General features: G+C 41.3%; 1 protein-coding gene and 1 long non-coding RNA gene across 4 annotated transcripts in view; one reads left to right on the top strand and one right to left on the bottom strand.

The window, feature by feature from the left end:
* LOC115092311 overlaps positions 1-4757 on the bottom strand; it is a 33365-nt gene extending 28608 nt beyond the window's left edge. Inside the window, exon 1 of the long non-coding RNA XR_003856988.1 lies at positions 4646-4757. This is a non-coding gene — a long non-coding RNA (uncharacterized LOC115092311). The remainder of the gene's footprint in view (positions 1-4645) is intronic.
* Positions 1-15493, top strand: part of IL1RAPL1 (interleukin 1 receptor accessory protein like 1) — a 1713530-nt gene that overhangs the window by 800430 nt on the left and 897607 nt on the right. The gene's annotated exons all lie outside the window — the stretch shown is intronic.

Raw genomic sequence — 15493 nt, 5'->3', positions numbered from 1 at the left:
GGCCATGGCCAATCCAAGTCACGAGTACCTGGCAAGTACCCAAACATTAATAGATCCCAAGTTACTATTCCTTATTAATTCATAGCAGTTTATAGACCTCTCCTCTAGGAACTTATCCAAACCTTTCTAAACCCAGTTACACTAACACCTCTGGCAATAAATTCCAGAGCTTAACTATGCATTGAGTGAGAGAGATTTTTCTCTGATTTGTTTTAAATGACCTACTTGCTAACTTCATGGAGTGCCCCCTAGCCTTTCTAATATCTGAGAGAGTAAATAACTGATTTACATTAACCTGTTCAAGTCCTTTGATGATTTGTAGACCTCTATCATATCCCCCCTCAGCCGTGTAAAGGAATACTTTTCAAAAGGATTTGTGCATGTAAAAGCATATATCATAGCAATTTTCAAAAGCCCACTTATATGTTTAAAGTGCATTTACACATGTAAAACCCAGTTTTAAGCATGAATATCCTTTGAAAAATTAACCCCCTTGAAGGTGAATTTAAAAAAAGATATGCATGACAAAATCAGGAGATGGATGTGCATGTATCACTTATTTGCCGCCACCCAATGTTATAAACTGGTCACAATTACCGATGCGTGAATATCTCACATCAATGAAAAAAGGGGCGGAATGGGGGGGGGGCATGGGTATTCTGGGGAGGGGCCAAGAGGTATGTGTGTATGTAGGAACGTGCCTTGGTGCGGGTCCCGGTCCCTTTCAGCACAAAGTTACTTTTGCAATGGATGAGTTGTAAGTCTGAATAAACACTTCTATGAAATATTTGAGGGAGTCTGGGTTTTTGGGGGGGAGGAGGGGGAGGAGGGGGAGTGCAGTCTAAAGAGCCAGGGTGGGTCTTGAGGGCCTAGCTGTAGACTGTGCAAACTGGTGGATGAACTGGTGAAACTGGTCATGTCCTGGATGCGTGCATGTTATAAAATTCCCTCACTTTCAGGTTTCAAATCCAACATTTCCCTGCTGTTCACATGCACGTTTAAAATGGGGAGCGCACACACACGCACACCCAGCGTATATTCTAACATGCATGTGAAATGAAATGGAAGTGCATCTAGCTGAGTGCCCTCTTTAAAGTTACCGTCTTGGATTGTAAGCCCTCTGGGGATAGAGTACCTGAATGTAACCCACTTGTATGTGCCAGAAAAGGTGGAATATGAAAAAGAAACATAGTGCCATTTCAGATACTGAATCAAATTCATCTTACCAAGGGAGATGTAGCCTGAATGATGGTTTAGAAGAACGTCACAAAACAGTGTCAGTAAATAGACTTCTGTCTTATACATGTTAGCAGCATAGAGTCAGGTTCTTTTCTTGTTTTAAATTTAAGAATAATTTGACACACTATGAAAGTACAATAAGTCAGTAAACATAAAATAAAAGAATAATTTGTAAAAGAAAAAAACACGATAATTAGAACAGTAAAATATGTGTAGAACTAGATGGCGTTTCAGGAGATGTAAACTGGACTGAATTAGGAATAATACAGATGAGTTCTAATCTATGACTTAGTTTTGAATGGTTAATGATTTGCATCTTTCTTTCTGAGGACTGAGAGCGACTGTTGGCCAACACATGTGTCTTATTTGCAGGGCCCCACTTGGTGTGTGTAGAGATAGGAGAAACACGAGTTCCTTGTCCAACCGAGGGCCTTAGGGCCTGTCCAACCTTGAGGAATCGGACCCTCTGTGTACTTGGCTTTTTCATTGATCTGTGCAGTTAAGAAATGAATTGTAGGTTCCTGGAGAAAACTAGTGAAATTCAATGCTCTGGTTTAAAATGTTGGCTAGATCCTTAGCTTATGAAAAACTCTAATTTGAGAGTTTAGACCTCTTCTTGCTGTTTAATTCTGTCATCCCAAGAGATGCTGCTCTTTCTGCAAGAGAAATGGGTCAGCTTCGGCCCTTTCAGTGACGCATCCCTCTTATTATGAAGCTTGTTCTTTGGAATTAAGTTGGAAAAATCATATAAAAAGGAAGAAGCAAGCATCATTACCCTTTTATTTTTGTCTGTTTAATTATGACTTGCATGCCTCCCTCACTATTAACACATATCGCAGCAGTCCAGAAATGTAAAGAGGATCCCAGCCCTTCGGCAACTAGCCTGAGCGCCATGCTCAAGGAATGAATAATGTGTATGCAAATTGCATGTAGCTACTGCCAAGATTGCAATCTTAATTTTCATTCTTTATCAAGCAGATTTATTGTCAGTTCAATTTGCATTAAACTGTTTGAATCTGCTGACTTGGACCATGCCTAGATTCTATTATAGATTATGGGTCTATGAAGTTCCTAGCACTAAGTACAATAAATTACCATTCTTCCCTTTTCTGGGAAAACATTTAACCCTTAGGAGGCTATAACTTGTTTAGTAATGTTTTCTGCCATAGCCATCGAATGGGAGGAACCCTTCATGAAATGTAAGTCTCCGTTTCTGATCTTAAATGCTTTTATTTTCCTCTAAGCATCCAACTGGCAGGTACAAGGGGAAAAAAATGTACTCAGATGGTTTCTGCCAAAGACATGTCAACTATCCCTTTCTCCCTTCATACTGGGAATTTGCTTCCTGTTGAGCTTTCATTACATCTAGAGGTCAATATTCAAAGCCATTTCCATGGGTAATAGGGCAGAAATATTCTATCTGAATACTACCCCCTCCCATGCAGGTACAGTTACTTGCGTTGTTCTGTAATGAGCGTAATTTTGCACACATTGTCTGGAAGCATCCCCAAGGGCATGTTTGGGTCTGGGGAGGGAAATGATATGCATAGTAGCAGGGTCGGTGCTAGCTATTGTGCTGCTCCCTCCTCCCCCACACACTTCATTCATTCTCTGTCTCAGGCCTGCCAAAAAAAGCAGAGCTCCTTCCAGTGACCTAAACTTTAAAACCCTCCGGGTTTTCACCCCCTCCCCAGAACCCATTGCTGGTGCAAGAGAATTAGGTGCCCTAGGCAAATCTTATACCCTTTCTCCCCTGCCACCTGCTCTCTCCTTGTACACGGTTAAAAGTTATGCATTTATAATAGATTTTACATGAAAAAGAATATTCAGTCTTCTTAGATAACAAAATATCGCAACGTATTTGCATGCTCTTCTATGGTGCCAACCAGAAAACCCTACAAAATCCCATATAGCATTAGGGTTACTGTAATGCATGTTAGATTTGGGCTTGACCCTCAGAAAGCCATGAGAAATTACAATTAAAATATAATAAATCTCCCACACCAAAACAGCACTGCTAGCACTTGAAAATGTAACAAACCTACCTATGAAAAGGCAACACTGCAAATATTACACCAAGCCCTAAAACACCAGTACACCTCATGTTAGGAAAACAGAACAAACCAAGCTGCATAAGATTCCTGCACATTAGCAGAATACCTCTCCTCAGTCACACATGCAGAACACAGACAGACCCTCACCAAAAAAAGAAACCATAATATATAAATAGAAACATGCGAGCAAAAACTGAATAGGAAAACCGCAACAAGTCAGACTCAATGCAATGCAACAATGGAAAAACAGAAACCATCACCAATCCTCAGATATTAAAACATAACATCAAGAAATATAATACATACATTAATCATAATAGTATAAACATACTAATAAAAAATATTTCAAAACAGCTGATGAATGGAGAATACAATAATTAAAACAGCGGACACATCAAACAGCATCCAAAAAAGAAAACTAATAAGGATAAAATAGTTCATGCTCTCCTTACCTGGAAACGTTTAATTTCCAGTCACTCTGAGATTGTCGCGGATTAGTGAGAAAGGGATGCATAAATGTTCTCCTCTCTTTCTCTCAGATATATATCTGTACTTACACAGACATACATATACTCTCTCCCTCATACACTCATATGCTCCCTCTCTCTCTCACACACAAGCTCAGACTCACACACATGCTCACACATGATTCCTCCTACATACACGTTTCCACACACACACGTTCCTTCTTAAATACACATACTTACACACATACACACACACGATTTCTCTCTTTCTCACATATACATGCTCTGACACACACTCATGAAGAGAACATCTTATGCTTCAATACCTCAACCTTTCATGATATAAACTGAAGAATTTACTACTCAAAAAGTACTTACTATTATTTAGGCCTCTTATTCTATCATCCCTAGAACTTGCATCTGTCTCAGTGCTCCCTCACACACAAATACACATGTTCCCTCTTTCACACACATGCTCAGACACACACACACATGCCTCCTCTCACACTCACATGCTCAGAGACCCACACACCTTCGCTTCTGCTCAGACACACACCGCTTAACACACACACAGGTTCCCTCCTTCTCATAAATAAAACAAGGCCTCTTCCAGCAGTCCCAGCTTGCACAATGTGTTGCACTGGCCCTGTGTAGACAACATTTTCAAATCTCTGCATGCCATTTCCAAGACAAACAGTTCATGCTGAAGTAGCAGGCACAAATTTTTATGGACCCAATAATCAAATCAAAAGTCTGTGAGTACTTCTGCAAAAATCATGGTAAAACGTATGAATAGATATTGCATCACTGCACACAGCTTGATTATTGTCTCCTAGATAAATATTTTTGCACCTATTGCTCCAAAAATATATATTGTCAACTCACCCAGTTTCATTTACTGCAGTCAAATCTGGATAAGAACATTAAGCAGTGCCATGCTGGGTCAGACCAAGGTCCATCAAGTCTCCGACAGTGGCCAGTCCAGGTCACAAGTTTCTGGCAGATCCCAGAAAGGAGATCTGACTCCTGTTACTCACTCCCACCTGGTTGTTAATGTTTTCAGACATTAGGCACTTGTCCAAACCTCTTTTAAACTTCATTATGCTAGTTGCTGTGATCACATCCTCTGGCAACTGGATGAAAGTAATTCTTCTTTCTTAATCATGGTCAGTCAGAGGAAAACAAGCTTGCATAAAAAACACAAGCAGTGTCATGCTGGGTCAGACCAAGATCCATTGTCCTGGCTCCAACAATGGCCTACCTGGGTTATACAAAGAACCCAGAAAATTCTAATGGAGAGATCCATTCCCTATTGCTCATTGCAAGAAGTAGGATTTGACAAACCCCCCACATCTTCCTGACTAATAAATTGTTCATTGATCTGTCCGGGAACTTGTACAAAACTTTTTTTAAAGCAAGCTGTGACTATATTTCCATAGCTTAATTGTGCATGACTTCTTAAATTAATCTGTTCCCAGTTAGTGTCCCCTAGTCTTCTCCAAGCTGGAGCCCGTACCTGTGACGCCTCTGCATATTTTATAACTACGAGGGCTCTTTGAAGATTGCTTAGATGACGGGGGAAGTGGGATTAGGGAGTGGTCCAGAGCAGGAAAACAAAATGAATTCTTTGCCTTGGTCTTCACTGCCAGAACCATTCTTCATAGGTGATGATTCAGAAAAAAGACATCATTGTGAATCTGAATCTAGAAGAGGTCTTAGAGCAAACTGACACATTAGTTAGCTGCAGATCATTTGGCCTTCTCAGATATTCGTTCCCCTAGAATTTGGAAGGATCTGAGATATGAAAGTCTTCAGCTGCTTTGTTAGCCCTGTAAATTACCCTCCCTATGAACGTGCAACATTTAACTCACCCTGCCTGAGAACATCCTCTCGATGCCTAGCTAAAAGGCCAACCTACTTTTACTGGGATAAATCGCTATTAACCTGGGTGAATGACACCTCCCATGATCAAGCTGACTCATTCACTGATTTATCTTTTGAAAAAGTTTTGATTATTAGTTTTTGCCCACAGTTCTTTCTTGGTCTACCTTCTTGAAGATGAATTTTCAAAGCCTGACATACACCAAAATCAGGAGATATGTGAATATGTCGGGCTAGCGCGTGCAGAGCGGATTTTAAGTGCCGCCTCAGTACACGTGTATCACCCATTGCACACACAAACGAAAAGTTCCAAAATAGGGGCGGGGAATGGGCATTCCGGGATTCCACATTGAAATTAGCACGGGAATACTTACACGCACAAGCGTGCATCAGAGTCCCCTGCCCCGTAGCTTTACTTCTGCTATGGATAGCATGTAAGTCATAAACCAAAAAAACTAAACAGATCAGCAGAGTTTTAAGGGCCAGAGCTAATGGGGGGAAAGAGGGCTATTAAGGTAGAGGGAGTTTGGAAGTCCTATCCCTTAATTGGGCGAACTGGGAATGAACTGGCAAAATGGGCAATGACGACGGAGCACGTGTCTTTTAAAATCCCATTTATGCGGTAGTTTACAAGTGCGTACCCACTTAAAATTGCGCACAGAAGTGCACGTGGTCAGGCTATTTTATACATGCATATGTTATAAAATGGTCATGTGTCTGGGTGTGGAGTAACAAACATGCACATGTGCACCTGCCCGCCGCTATGAAAGTTACCATCTTATTGTTTTACAACTACTTTACCCATGCATATATTCTTTCCTAGTTTCCTCACAAGGATTGCTTACTGTTTGTAAAGGATGATTTTTTGGCATTAATCTTTCTCAGCACCTTTCAGCAAGGGTAGCAGGTAGCACACTCAAAATGGCAGTGTAAAAGGTAGCAAGAGGATGAAGAAAAAACTGTTGTCCATGAATGTAGAGTATTGGAGCATTTTATTCAATGCTGCATAGCGTATAAAGTTCAAAAGTACATCTGATGCAAAGATGTTGCTGCGTTATATAGAAGGGATAATGGTCCGCAACTCTGATGCAAGCTATGTTTTGCAGCAATGCTGTTTCAAAGGGGGGGCAACTATTAAAGAGATATCATCAGATGGATTATCTTCTAAAGTTGTACGAAACACGTCTCGTGTCGGAGCTGGGGACCAAAATCACTTTTGTATAACTCTGCAACTATCTTGATTCAGCAGCTTTGAATAAAATGCTCTAATACTCTACTTCACATGTGTGGGCTTCAGAGTTTCTTGCTACATCCTCTTGCTTGTTTAACTTGTGCAGCACATTCTAGCTGAGCTTCCAATATATTTTTTATTTATATTTATGAATAGCTTATATGTTCCAAACAAAACATCTTAAATCACAACTCCATAATATCTCTTGCCCTGCCACCTCTCAACTTTGAGGGCTAGTATTTAGGGATATGCATTTGTTATATTTGTTTTGGTGGGTTCGCATGCATCTTGACAATTTTCTAGTACTTGTGAGAAACATTGAGTATGCAACAATCATACTCTGCCTTTCCTGTATGTACTAGAAAGTCGGCAAGGTATGCACATACTGCAGAGACGGATGAAAGAAATGCACATCCCTACTAGTTATATAGGGTACTAATCTTAATTTTGTCTAGTGAGTTTTGTTTTGTCCTTTAAATATTATGGAATCAAGATGTTGTTACCCCAGATGGTATTTTTAAACAATCTGCACTTCTCATGCAGACTCTTAACCCTTAGAACTGCTCTTTTTAGTTTCTTCTAATTAGTTTCCTCGTTTTATTATTGTGTCCATTTAAAGTAAATGGTACTGCAGTATCTTTATTCAGTATTCTCTTTTCAGTAATGATGTCGTACTTGATAGTATTATGGTCGCAATTGCTAAACGGCTCCACCACCTTTATCTCTGGCCAACTCTGAGAAGTAGATCTAAAATAGCTCCCCCCTTTTCGTCTGTTTCAGGACCATCTGCTGCATGAGAAAGGCAAATAAAGCTGGCAGTACAATACCAATGGGAGATTCTAATCACCCCGTTATTGATTGGGTAAATGTCACATCAGGACATTGTAGGCAGGTAAAGTTCCTGATGCCATCATGCAGCAGATGCTGCTGAAGCAGGAACTTTACCTGCCTAGAATGTCCTGATGTGACATTTACCCAATCAATAATGGGCTGATTTGGATCTCCCATTGGAATTGCGTTGCCAGTTTTATTTGCCTCTCTCATTTCTTTGACACATTTCTGTCTTTCTCCATCCTGGCCTGGTGCCTGGTAGGAAACCCCCATCTCTTTCCTGAGCGGTCACACATGGAATTTCTATCCATAGAGATTCCAGAGGGCAGTCTGCTTTCTGCAGGACTTTATCCTACTTCGGGGCTTTCCAAATCTGTCCTGGGGATCCCACAGCCAGTCAAGTTTTTAGGATATCCACAGTGAATGTGCATGAGATACATTTGCATATTCTGGGCATCTAGGTTATGCAAATGTATCTCATGCATATTCATTGTGGATATTCTGAAAATCTGACAGGCTCTGGGGTCCCCTGGGCAGGTTTGGGAAGCCCTGGCCTACTTGATGCTATGCCATCCTTAATATATAGTGGCCTTGAATGTTATCTGCCTAGAACTGTGGATAGAGGAGGCTAAAAGTCTTATAAAGAAATAAATGAATAGTGCCAGCCCACCCACCAGTTCTTTTTCATCTGTCATTTCAGTGAATTATGTGTACTGTATCACAGTGTCCATTGATTATCCTCATTCTACCAGGTCTCTGAGATGTCTATTATGTCTGTAATCTAACTTTCCAATCTTTATTTTTAGACTTCTGGCATTTGCAAATAGACATCTAAATGTATTCTTTTTGTTGTAATTTACAAGTATAAAACCCAGTCTTATGCCTGTAAACGATTGTACTAAAATGCAGGGCAGACATTGATGGCCACTGGGGGCCCTAGCAGCAGGGACATGTCACATCTGAGTCAGCTCCTTAAATGTGCAGCAGTTAGTGGGTCTGGAGGCACTGGAATCACTGCCAGTCTATGATTTCCCCCTGCGCCTTTAAAAAGGCTAACTTGAACAGGGAAACACCACTGCCCTTGGGCTAGACTTGTAAAGGTGAGGCCATCAAAGTTTTCCTGTTGACATTTGGCAGGTAATTATCCCATCAGCCCCTTGAAAGTTCAGGAATGCTCGGACTGGGTTGAAGGCTGGAAGGATATTTACATAATTTCTCTTCAGCAATTCTTCAAGATTTAGCTTTGTATAAAGTAGCTGCCTTAACCAGAGAGGGAGAGAGGAATAGCAGAGAAAGCCACTGTCTTGAAGACCCACTTAGGATCGGGTAAGAAGCGAGGGTGGGAGTGGGGTGGGGCAGGGGGCTGGCCAGAGTGCCTAACCATGTTAAACCTGGGCCCCCTGAAAAATTCAGTTCTAGCTACTTCCCTGCCTATAGGATCTTATTATTGTGATCTGTGATCATTTTGAAATATTCTTACTCCCTGGAATAATAGACACAGTTTATAATCATGTTTCTGGGCCTCATTTTTCAACATATCTATAAAAATGGTGCAGTTTTTTAAATAGGCAATTTGGACAGTGCTTTCTAAGCCAAGAGTCGATTAAATCAATGCCAATCTGTACATGCAAAGCAGGGAAGTGGGTCAGCATGCCCTGAGTCACAATCTCTTGCCATCCAGGCATACTTCGTGACCCTTTCTCGTATTGTGATAGGCACATAATTGCAGAATTCCAAGCTTCATTATGTAGGTGTTCCCCAGTGATATTTTGAGGGAGATGAGACTGGGCTGCTTTAGCATTTTTAATTAGCACTAGTGACTTACAGCTTGTGCATTGTATCTGTAGAAAGATTACAATTGCTTTTTACTTAATCATACCAGTGATTAAGGGACAACAGTGGATTGTGTTCTATTGAAAATCAGGCTGTAATAGCCTATGGGGTATGAATATTGGAGTATTGATTTCTATTTCTCTGTCTGCATTATTTCAGGGTTATTGTTTATATTGACCTGTACAGTAGATGTTGTGTTCTCATCTCTTTTCTTTGGTTATAGTCCCATTACTGTAAGATTTAACATTTTATGACCATGTGGACTTAAAGGTTTCTGTTGAAAGATCTGCAATCCTACAACAGAGACGTTATCCTGAGTTGGACCTTGAAATGAGGCTATTGCAATTCTGTTTATCAGCAGAGGATCAATAACTTTAATTTACTTTTAGAAAGTATATTGACTAAACATTGCTCAATAATTTTGTTCAATTGAATTAACTAGAATTTTTTAAGTAATTTCAAAAGATTCAGAGCTTCTCACCAAAACAGTAGATAAAAGCAGGAGATGCCAGCTTTTATCTCATTTTCTCATTTTGGGACTTTGTCACATATTTCCACATTTCCTTGGTTCATATTATCAGGGTCTGTGATTGTAAACCAATTATCCTTACCTGCCAATAAATATAGGACCAGTGCTGCCTGTATTGCTGCCCATGGATTTTAATGCTGCCATCATGGGCTTCTTTTGTTTTCCTAATAATATTTGGTGTCTCAACATCATCTACAGGTGCAGTGAGGTCAGGGCCAGCGAGACCATTAGGCGGGACTAGACGGCCGCCTAGCACACCGAAAGAGGGCAGGGTGCCGTCGGGGTATGCGAGGGCACCATTTTCAAAATGCCAAAGGAGGCACGAGAGCAGTTGTGGAGCACAAACCAGAGGCAGCATGGTATGCAATATATATGTTAGAGAGTTAGAGAGAGAACATGAGTATATATTAAACAAATACTTCAGTTTGGTGTTCACTAAAGAGGACCCAGGGGAAGGACCGTCGCTAGTTAGCAAGAAACTGGAGGGGATTGGAGTAGATGTAACTCAGTTTACAGTGGAGAATGTGTCAGAAGAGCTGGGGAAACTGAAAGTGGACAAAGCCATGGGGCCCGATGAGGTTCATCCCAGGATACTGAGGGAGCTCAGAGATGTGCTGGCAGGACCACTGTGTGATCTGTTAAATAGATCCCTAGAAACAGGAGTGGTGCCGAGTGATTGGAGAAGAGTGGTGGTCGTCCCACTTCACAAGAGTGGGAGCAGAGAGGAGACTGGTAACTATAGGCCGGTTAGCCTCACCTCGGTGGTGGGAAAAGTGATGGAGATGCTGCTGAAAGAGAGAAAAGTGAACTATCTACAGTCAGGAGAATTGCTGGACCAGAGGCAGCATGGATTCACCAAGGGAAGATCCTGACAGACAAATCTGACTTTTTCGACTGGGTGACTAGGGAGTTTATCCCACACCCTCGACGTCATCTACTTGGATTTCAGCAAGGCTTTTGATACGGTCCCACACAGGAGGCTGGTGAATAAAATGAGAAGCTTAGGAGTGAGTGCCGAGGTGGTGGCCTGGATTGCAAACTGGTTGATGGACAGAAGACAATGTGTGATAAATGGAACTTACTCTGAAGAAAGAGCGGTGTTAAGCGGAGTGCCGCAAGGATCAGTGATGGGACCGGTCCTGTTCAATATCTATGTGTGCGACATAGCAGATGGGATAGAAGGTAAGGTTTTTCTGTTTGCGGATGACACTAAGATCGCAACAGAGTGGACATGCCGGAAGGAGTGGAGAGAATGAGACGGGATTTAAGGAAGCTGGAAGACTGTTGAAGATATGGCAGCTAAGATTCAATGCCAAGAAGAGCAGAATCATGCATATGGGGTATGGAAATCCGGAAGAACTGTATTCGATGGGGGTGAAGGGCTGATGTGCATGGAGCAAGAGAGAGACCTTGGGGTGATAGTGTCTAACGATCTGAAGTCGGTGAAACAATGTGACAAGGCGATAGCTAAAGCCAGAAGAATGCTGGGCTGCATAGAGAGAGAAATATCGAGTAAGAAAAGGGAAGTGATGATTCCCTTGTACAGGTCCTTGGTGAGGACCTGTACAAGGGAATCATTTCTCTGGAGACCGTATCTCCGAAGAGACAGAGACAGGATGGAGGCAGTCCAGAGAAGGGTGACCAAAAAGGTGGATGGTCTTCATCGAATGACTTATGAGATTGAATAATCTAAATATGTACACCCTGGAGGAAAGGAGGAGCAGAGGTGATATGATACAGACTTTCAGATACTTGAAAGGTTTTAATGATCCAAAGATAACGACAAACCTTTTCTGTTGGAAAAAAATCAGCAGAACCAGGGGCCACAATTTAAAATTCCAGGGATGAAGACTCAGAACCAAGGTCAGGAATTATTTCTTCACGGAGAGGGTAGTGGATGCCTGGAATGACCTTCCGGAGGAAGTGGTGAAGACCAAACTGTAAAGGACTTCAAAGGGGTGTGGGATAAACACTGTGGATCCATAAAGTCTAGAGGATGTGAATGAAGAGTGGGTGGCTCACGGGAACGACGGCTACTACCTGGTGATAATAAATATACACACAGTTAATGTGACTCCAACATTGCTCTAAGCTTCAGCGGCAATAAGGAAATGTGGAAAAAAGGATTTGCATTCACAAAAAAGCGGGGAGTAGCTTGCTTGTTACGGCGGTTACTACCCCAAACCATATAAGCCTGATACTTCACTTTCAATGCATATCCAGCATAGCTCTCTGCTTCAACAGCAGAGAAGCAAGACTGATACTTCACTTTCAATGCAAAGCCAGCATAGCCCTCTGCTTCAACGGCAGGGGGGAATGAAGAAAGGTGGCAACAACCAACAAGGACTGAATTACATAGTCTGGATAAACAGATAAGCATGGGTGTAGCTTGCTTATTGCGGTGGTTAATACCCCTAACTAATTAAGCTATTTCACTTAGATGCTGTTCCTACATTGCTCTCTACATTAATGGTGGGGGTGGAAGGGAAATAGAATAAAAAATGTTACTAAGAGCAAAGAGAAACAGATAAGTATGTGAGAGAAAAAAAAAGTGTGAAAGCTTGCTGGGCAGACTGAATGAGCTGTTTGGTCTTCTTCTGCCGTCATTTCTATGTTTATATATATATATATATATATATATATATATATATATATATATCTACCACTATATATATCTTCCACTATAGAAGGGCCACTTTCAATTGAGGGTGGATTTTAGACGGGGGACGGTGTTACATTGGTCTGCCTAGGCTCTACAGATCCTTGCACTGGCTCTGGGTGAGGTTAGACTTAGGCGACTAGGACAGCAAGCATATCTGACACATCTTCCCAATAGTGTGAATAGTGGGCAAGAAGTCCATTTGAGGGGAGGAGTGGTTATCTGGTGGACTGTCCCACTATCTACTCTCAAAATACACTTAAAAGCGCTTTCTGTGAATCTGAAACTTAATATTTGAACCCACTATAATCCCTCAGTATTGGGAATCAAATATTTAGTGATTTTTTTTTAAATTCTCATTGAATTATAAACGATTCATTGCCAGATACAAAACAGTTTAAACAATATGAAAGTTTCAAAGCATAAAATAATACATCTGTCCTATCTGAAAAAAATCCTAAAATTGCTCCACTTTACCTAAAACCAAATGCGATGTAAATATTAATGCAGAGCTCCAGTATCTATAGTCCTGAATCCAATTGGTTGTAGATACTCGAGCTCTTCTCTGCATTAATATTTGCATCGCATTTGGTTTTAGGTAAAATGAAGCAATTTGCTCAAGAGATAAGAAGTATTTAATGGTTTCAGCTGTTCGACAATGCCCCTGCTGCTACCACCAAAACTGTAAATTCTGTGTGAGACTAGGACAGCAAGAGACTGTAAATTCTGTGTGAGACTAGGACAGCAAGCATATCTGACACATCTTCCCAATAGTGTGAATAGTGGGCAAGAAGTCCATTTGAGGGGAGGAGTGGTTATCTGGTGGACTGTCCCACTGTCTACTCTAATGGTTTCAGCTGTTCGACAATGCCCCTGCTGCTACCACCAAAAATGTAAATTCTGTGTGAGACTAGGACAGCAAGAGACTGAGGGGAGGAGTGGTTATCTGGTGGACTGTCCCACTGTCTACTCTCAAAATACACTTAAAAGCGCTTTCTGTGAATCTGAAACTTAATATTTGAACCCACTATAATCCCTCAGTATTGGGAATCAAATATTTAGTGATTTTTTTTTAAATTCTCATTGAATTATAAACGATTCATTGCCAGATACAAAACAGTTTAAACAATATGAAAGTTTCAAAGCATAAAATAATACATCTGTCCTATCTGAAAAAAATCCTAAAATTGCTCCACTTTACCTAAAACCAAATGCGATGTAAATATTAATGCAGAGCTCCAGTATCTATAGTCCTGAATCCAATTGGTTGTAGATACTCGAGCTCTTCTCTGCATTAATATTTGCATCGCATTTGGTTTTAGGTAAAATGAAGCAATTTGCTCAAGAGATAAGAAGTATTTAATGTTTTCAGCTGTTCGACAATGCCCCTGCTGCTACCACCAAAAATGTAAATTCTGTGTGAGAGACATGTCCGGTCAGAAGCTTTGAACTGGGTCCCAGGATATTTTACACCAGAGCTAGTGCAAATGTCTTAAGCGCCCTAAGTGAAAATTACAACTTTGTGACATCCTCCCCAAGCCCTATCACACAAAAATGAAAAAATGAATTTATGATAACAGATTTTACATGAAAATGGACATTCCAAGGTACAGTGTCTTCTGAGGTGAAATTATCACTTACAACATATAATATTAGATGTACATGCACTGCTAGGGTGCCAAACAGAAAACCCTGCAAAAAAAAAAAAAAGCATTTGGAACCGATATGGTATTAGGCCTATTGTAACATGTGTAGGATGTTGGCTTGGTTGTCAGAAAACCTTGAGTAAGCTAAATTACAATTACAAAATATTAAAGCTCCCATACCAAAACAGCACTAACTTCCAGCACTCAAACAGCAGCAGTCTTACTGATGAAAAGACAACACTGCAAAAAATTCACCAGGCCCTAAAATACTAGTACAGCTCCTATTAGGAAAATAAAAAAGCCAAGCTGCTATAGATCCTTACAGTAGAAACTACATGCTACCTCATCACAGTTATAACTGCAGAGCCCAGACAGATCCTCACCAAATACAGAATAGGGATCATAAAGTATAAATAGAAACATGCAGGCAAAAACTGAACTAGAAACCTCAACAAGCCAGACTCTATGCAGTGAAACAATGGAAAAACAGAAACAGTAACATTCCTCATATAATATCAAATAATAAAATCAAGAAATATAAATAATTATTTATTTATTTATTTACTTAAAAGGTTTGTATACTGTCGTTTGAAATATATCACAGCAGTTTACATAAAAACATCGTAAGAGCACAGGGTATACATCAGAAAAAAATTTGTACAAAACACTTTGGGATGATTTTAAAAGTGTTAAGCGCATAAGTTATGCGCGTAACCCTTTCAAAACCCCCCTGCGCGCACTGAGCCTATTTTGCATAGGCTCAGCGGCCGCGCAAGCCTCGGGACGCACGTAAGCCCCAGGGGTTTCCTGGGGGGCGTGTTGGGGGAGCATGTCGTGGCAGCGTGTCATTCGGGGGCGTTCCGGGGGCGTGGCCGCGGGTGTGGTTCTGGCCCGGGGGCATTTTGGGGGCATGGCTGAGGCCTCCGAAATCACTCCCGGGCCGGGGAATCGTGCGGCGGTGGCCGGCCAGCGTGCGCGAGTTATGCCTACCTGGGCCAGGCGTAACTTTTGCGATAAAGGTAGGGGGGGGTGTAGATAGGGCTGGGGGAAGGGTTAGGTAGGGAAAGGGAGGGGAAGGTGGGGGAAGGCTGAAGGAAAGTTCCCTCCGAGGCCGCTTCGATTT

This window comes from Rhinatrema bivittatum, chromosome 5 (genome assembly GCF_901001135.1).
Source record: "Rhinatrema bivittatum chromosome 5, aRhiBiv1.1, whole genome shotgun sequence".
NCBI classification, from domain to species: Eukaryota; Metazoa; Chordata; class Amphibia; order Gymnophiona; family Rhinatrematidae; genus Rhinatrema; species Rhinatrema bivittatum.
This window is presented reverse-complemented; position numbering and strand designations above follow the sequence as displayed.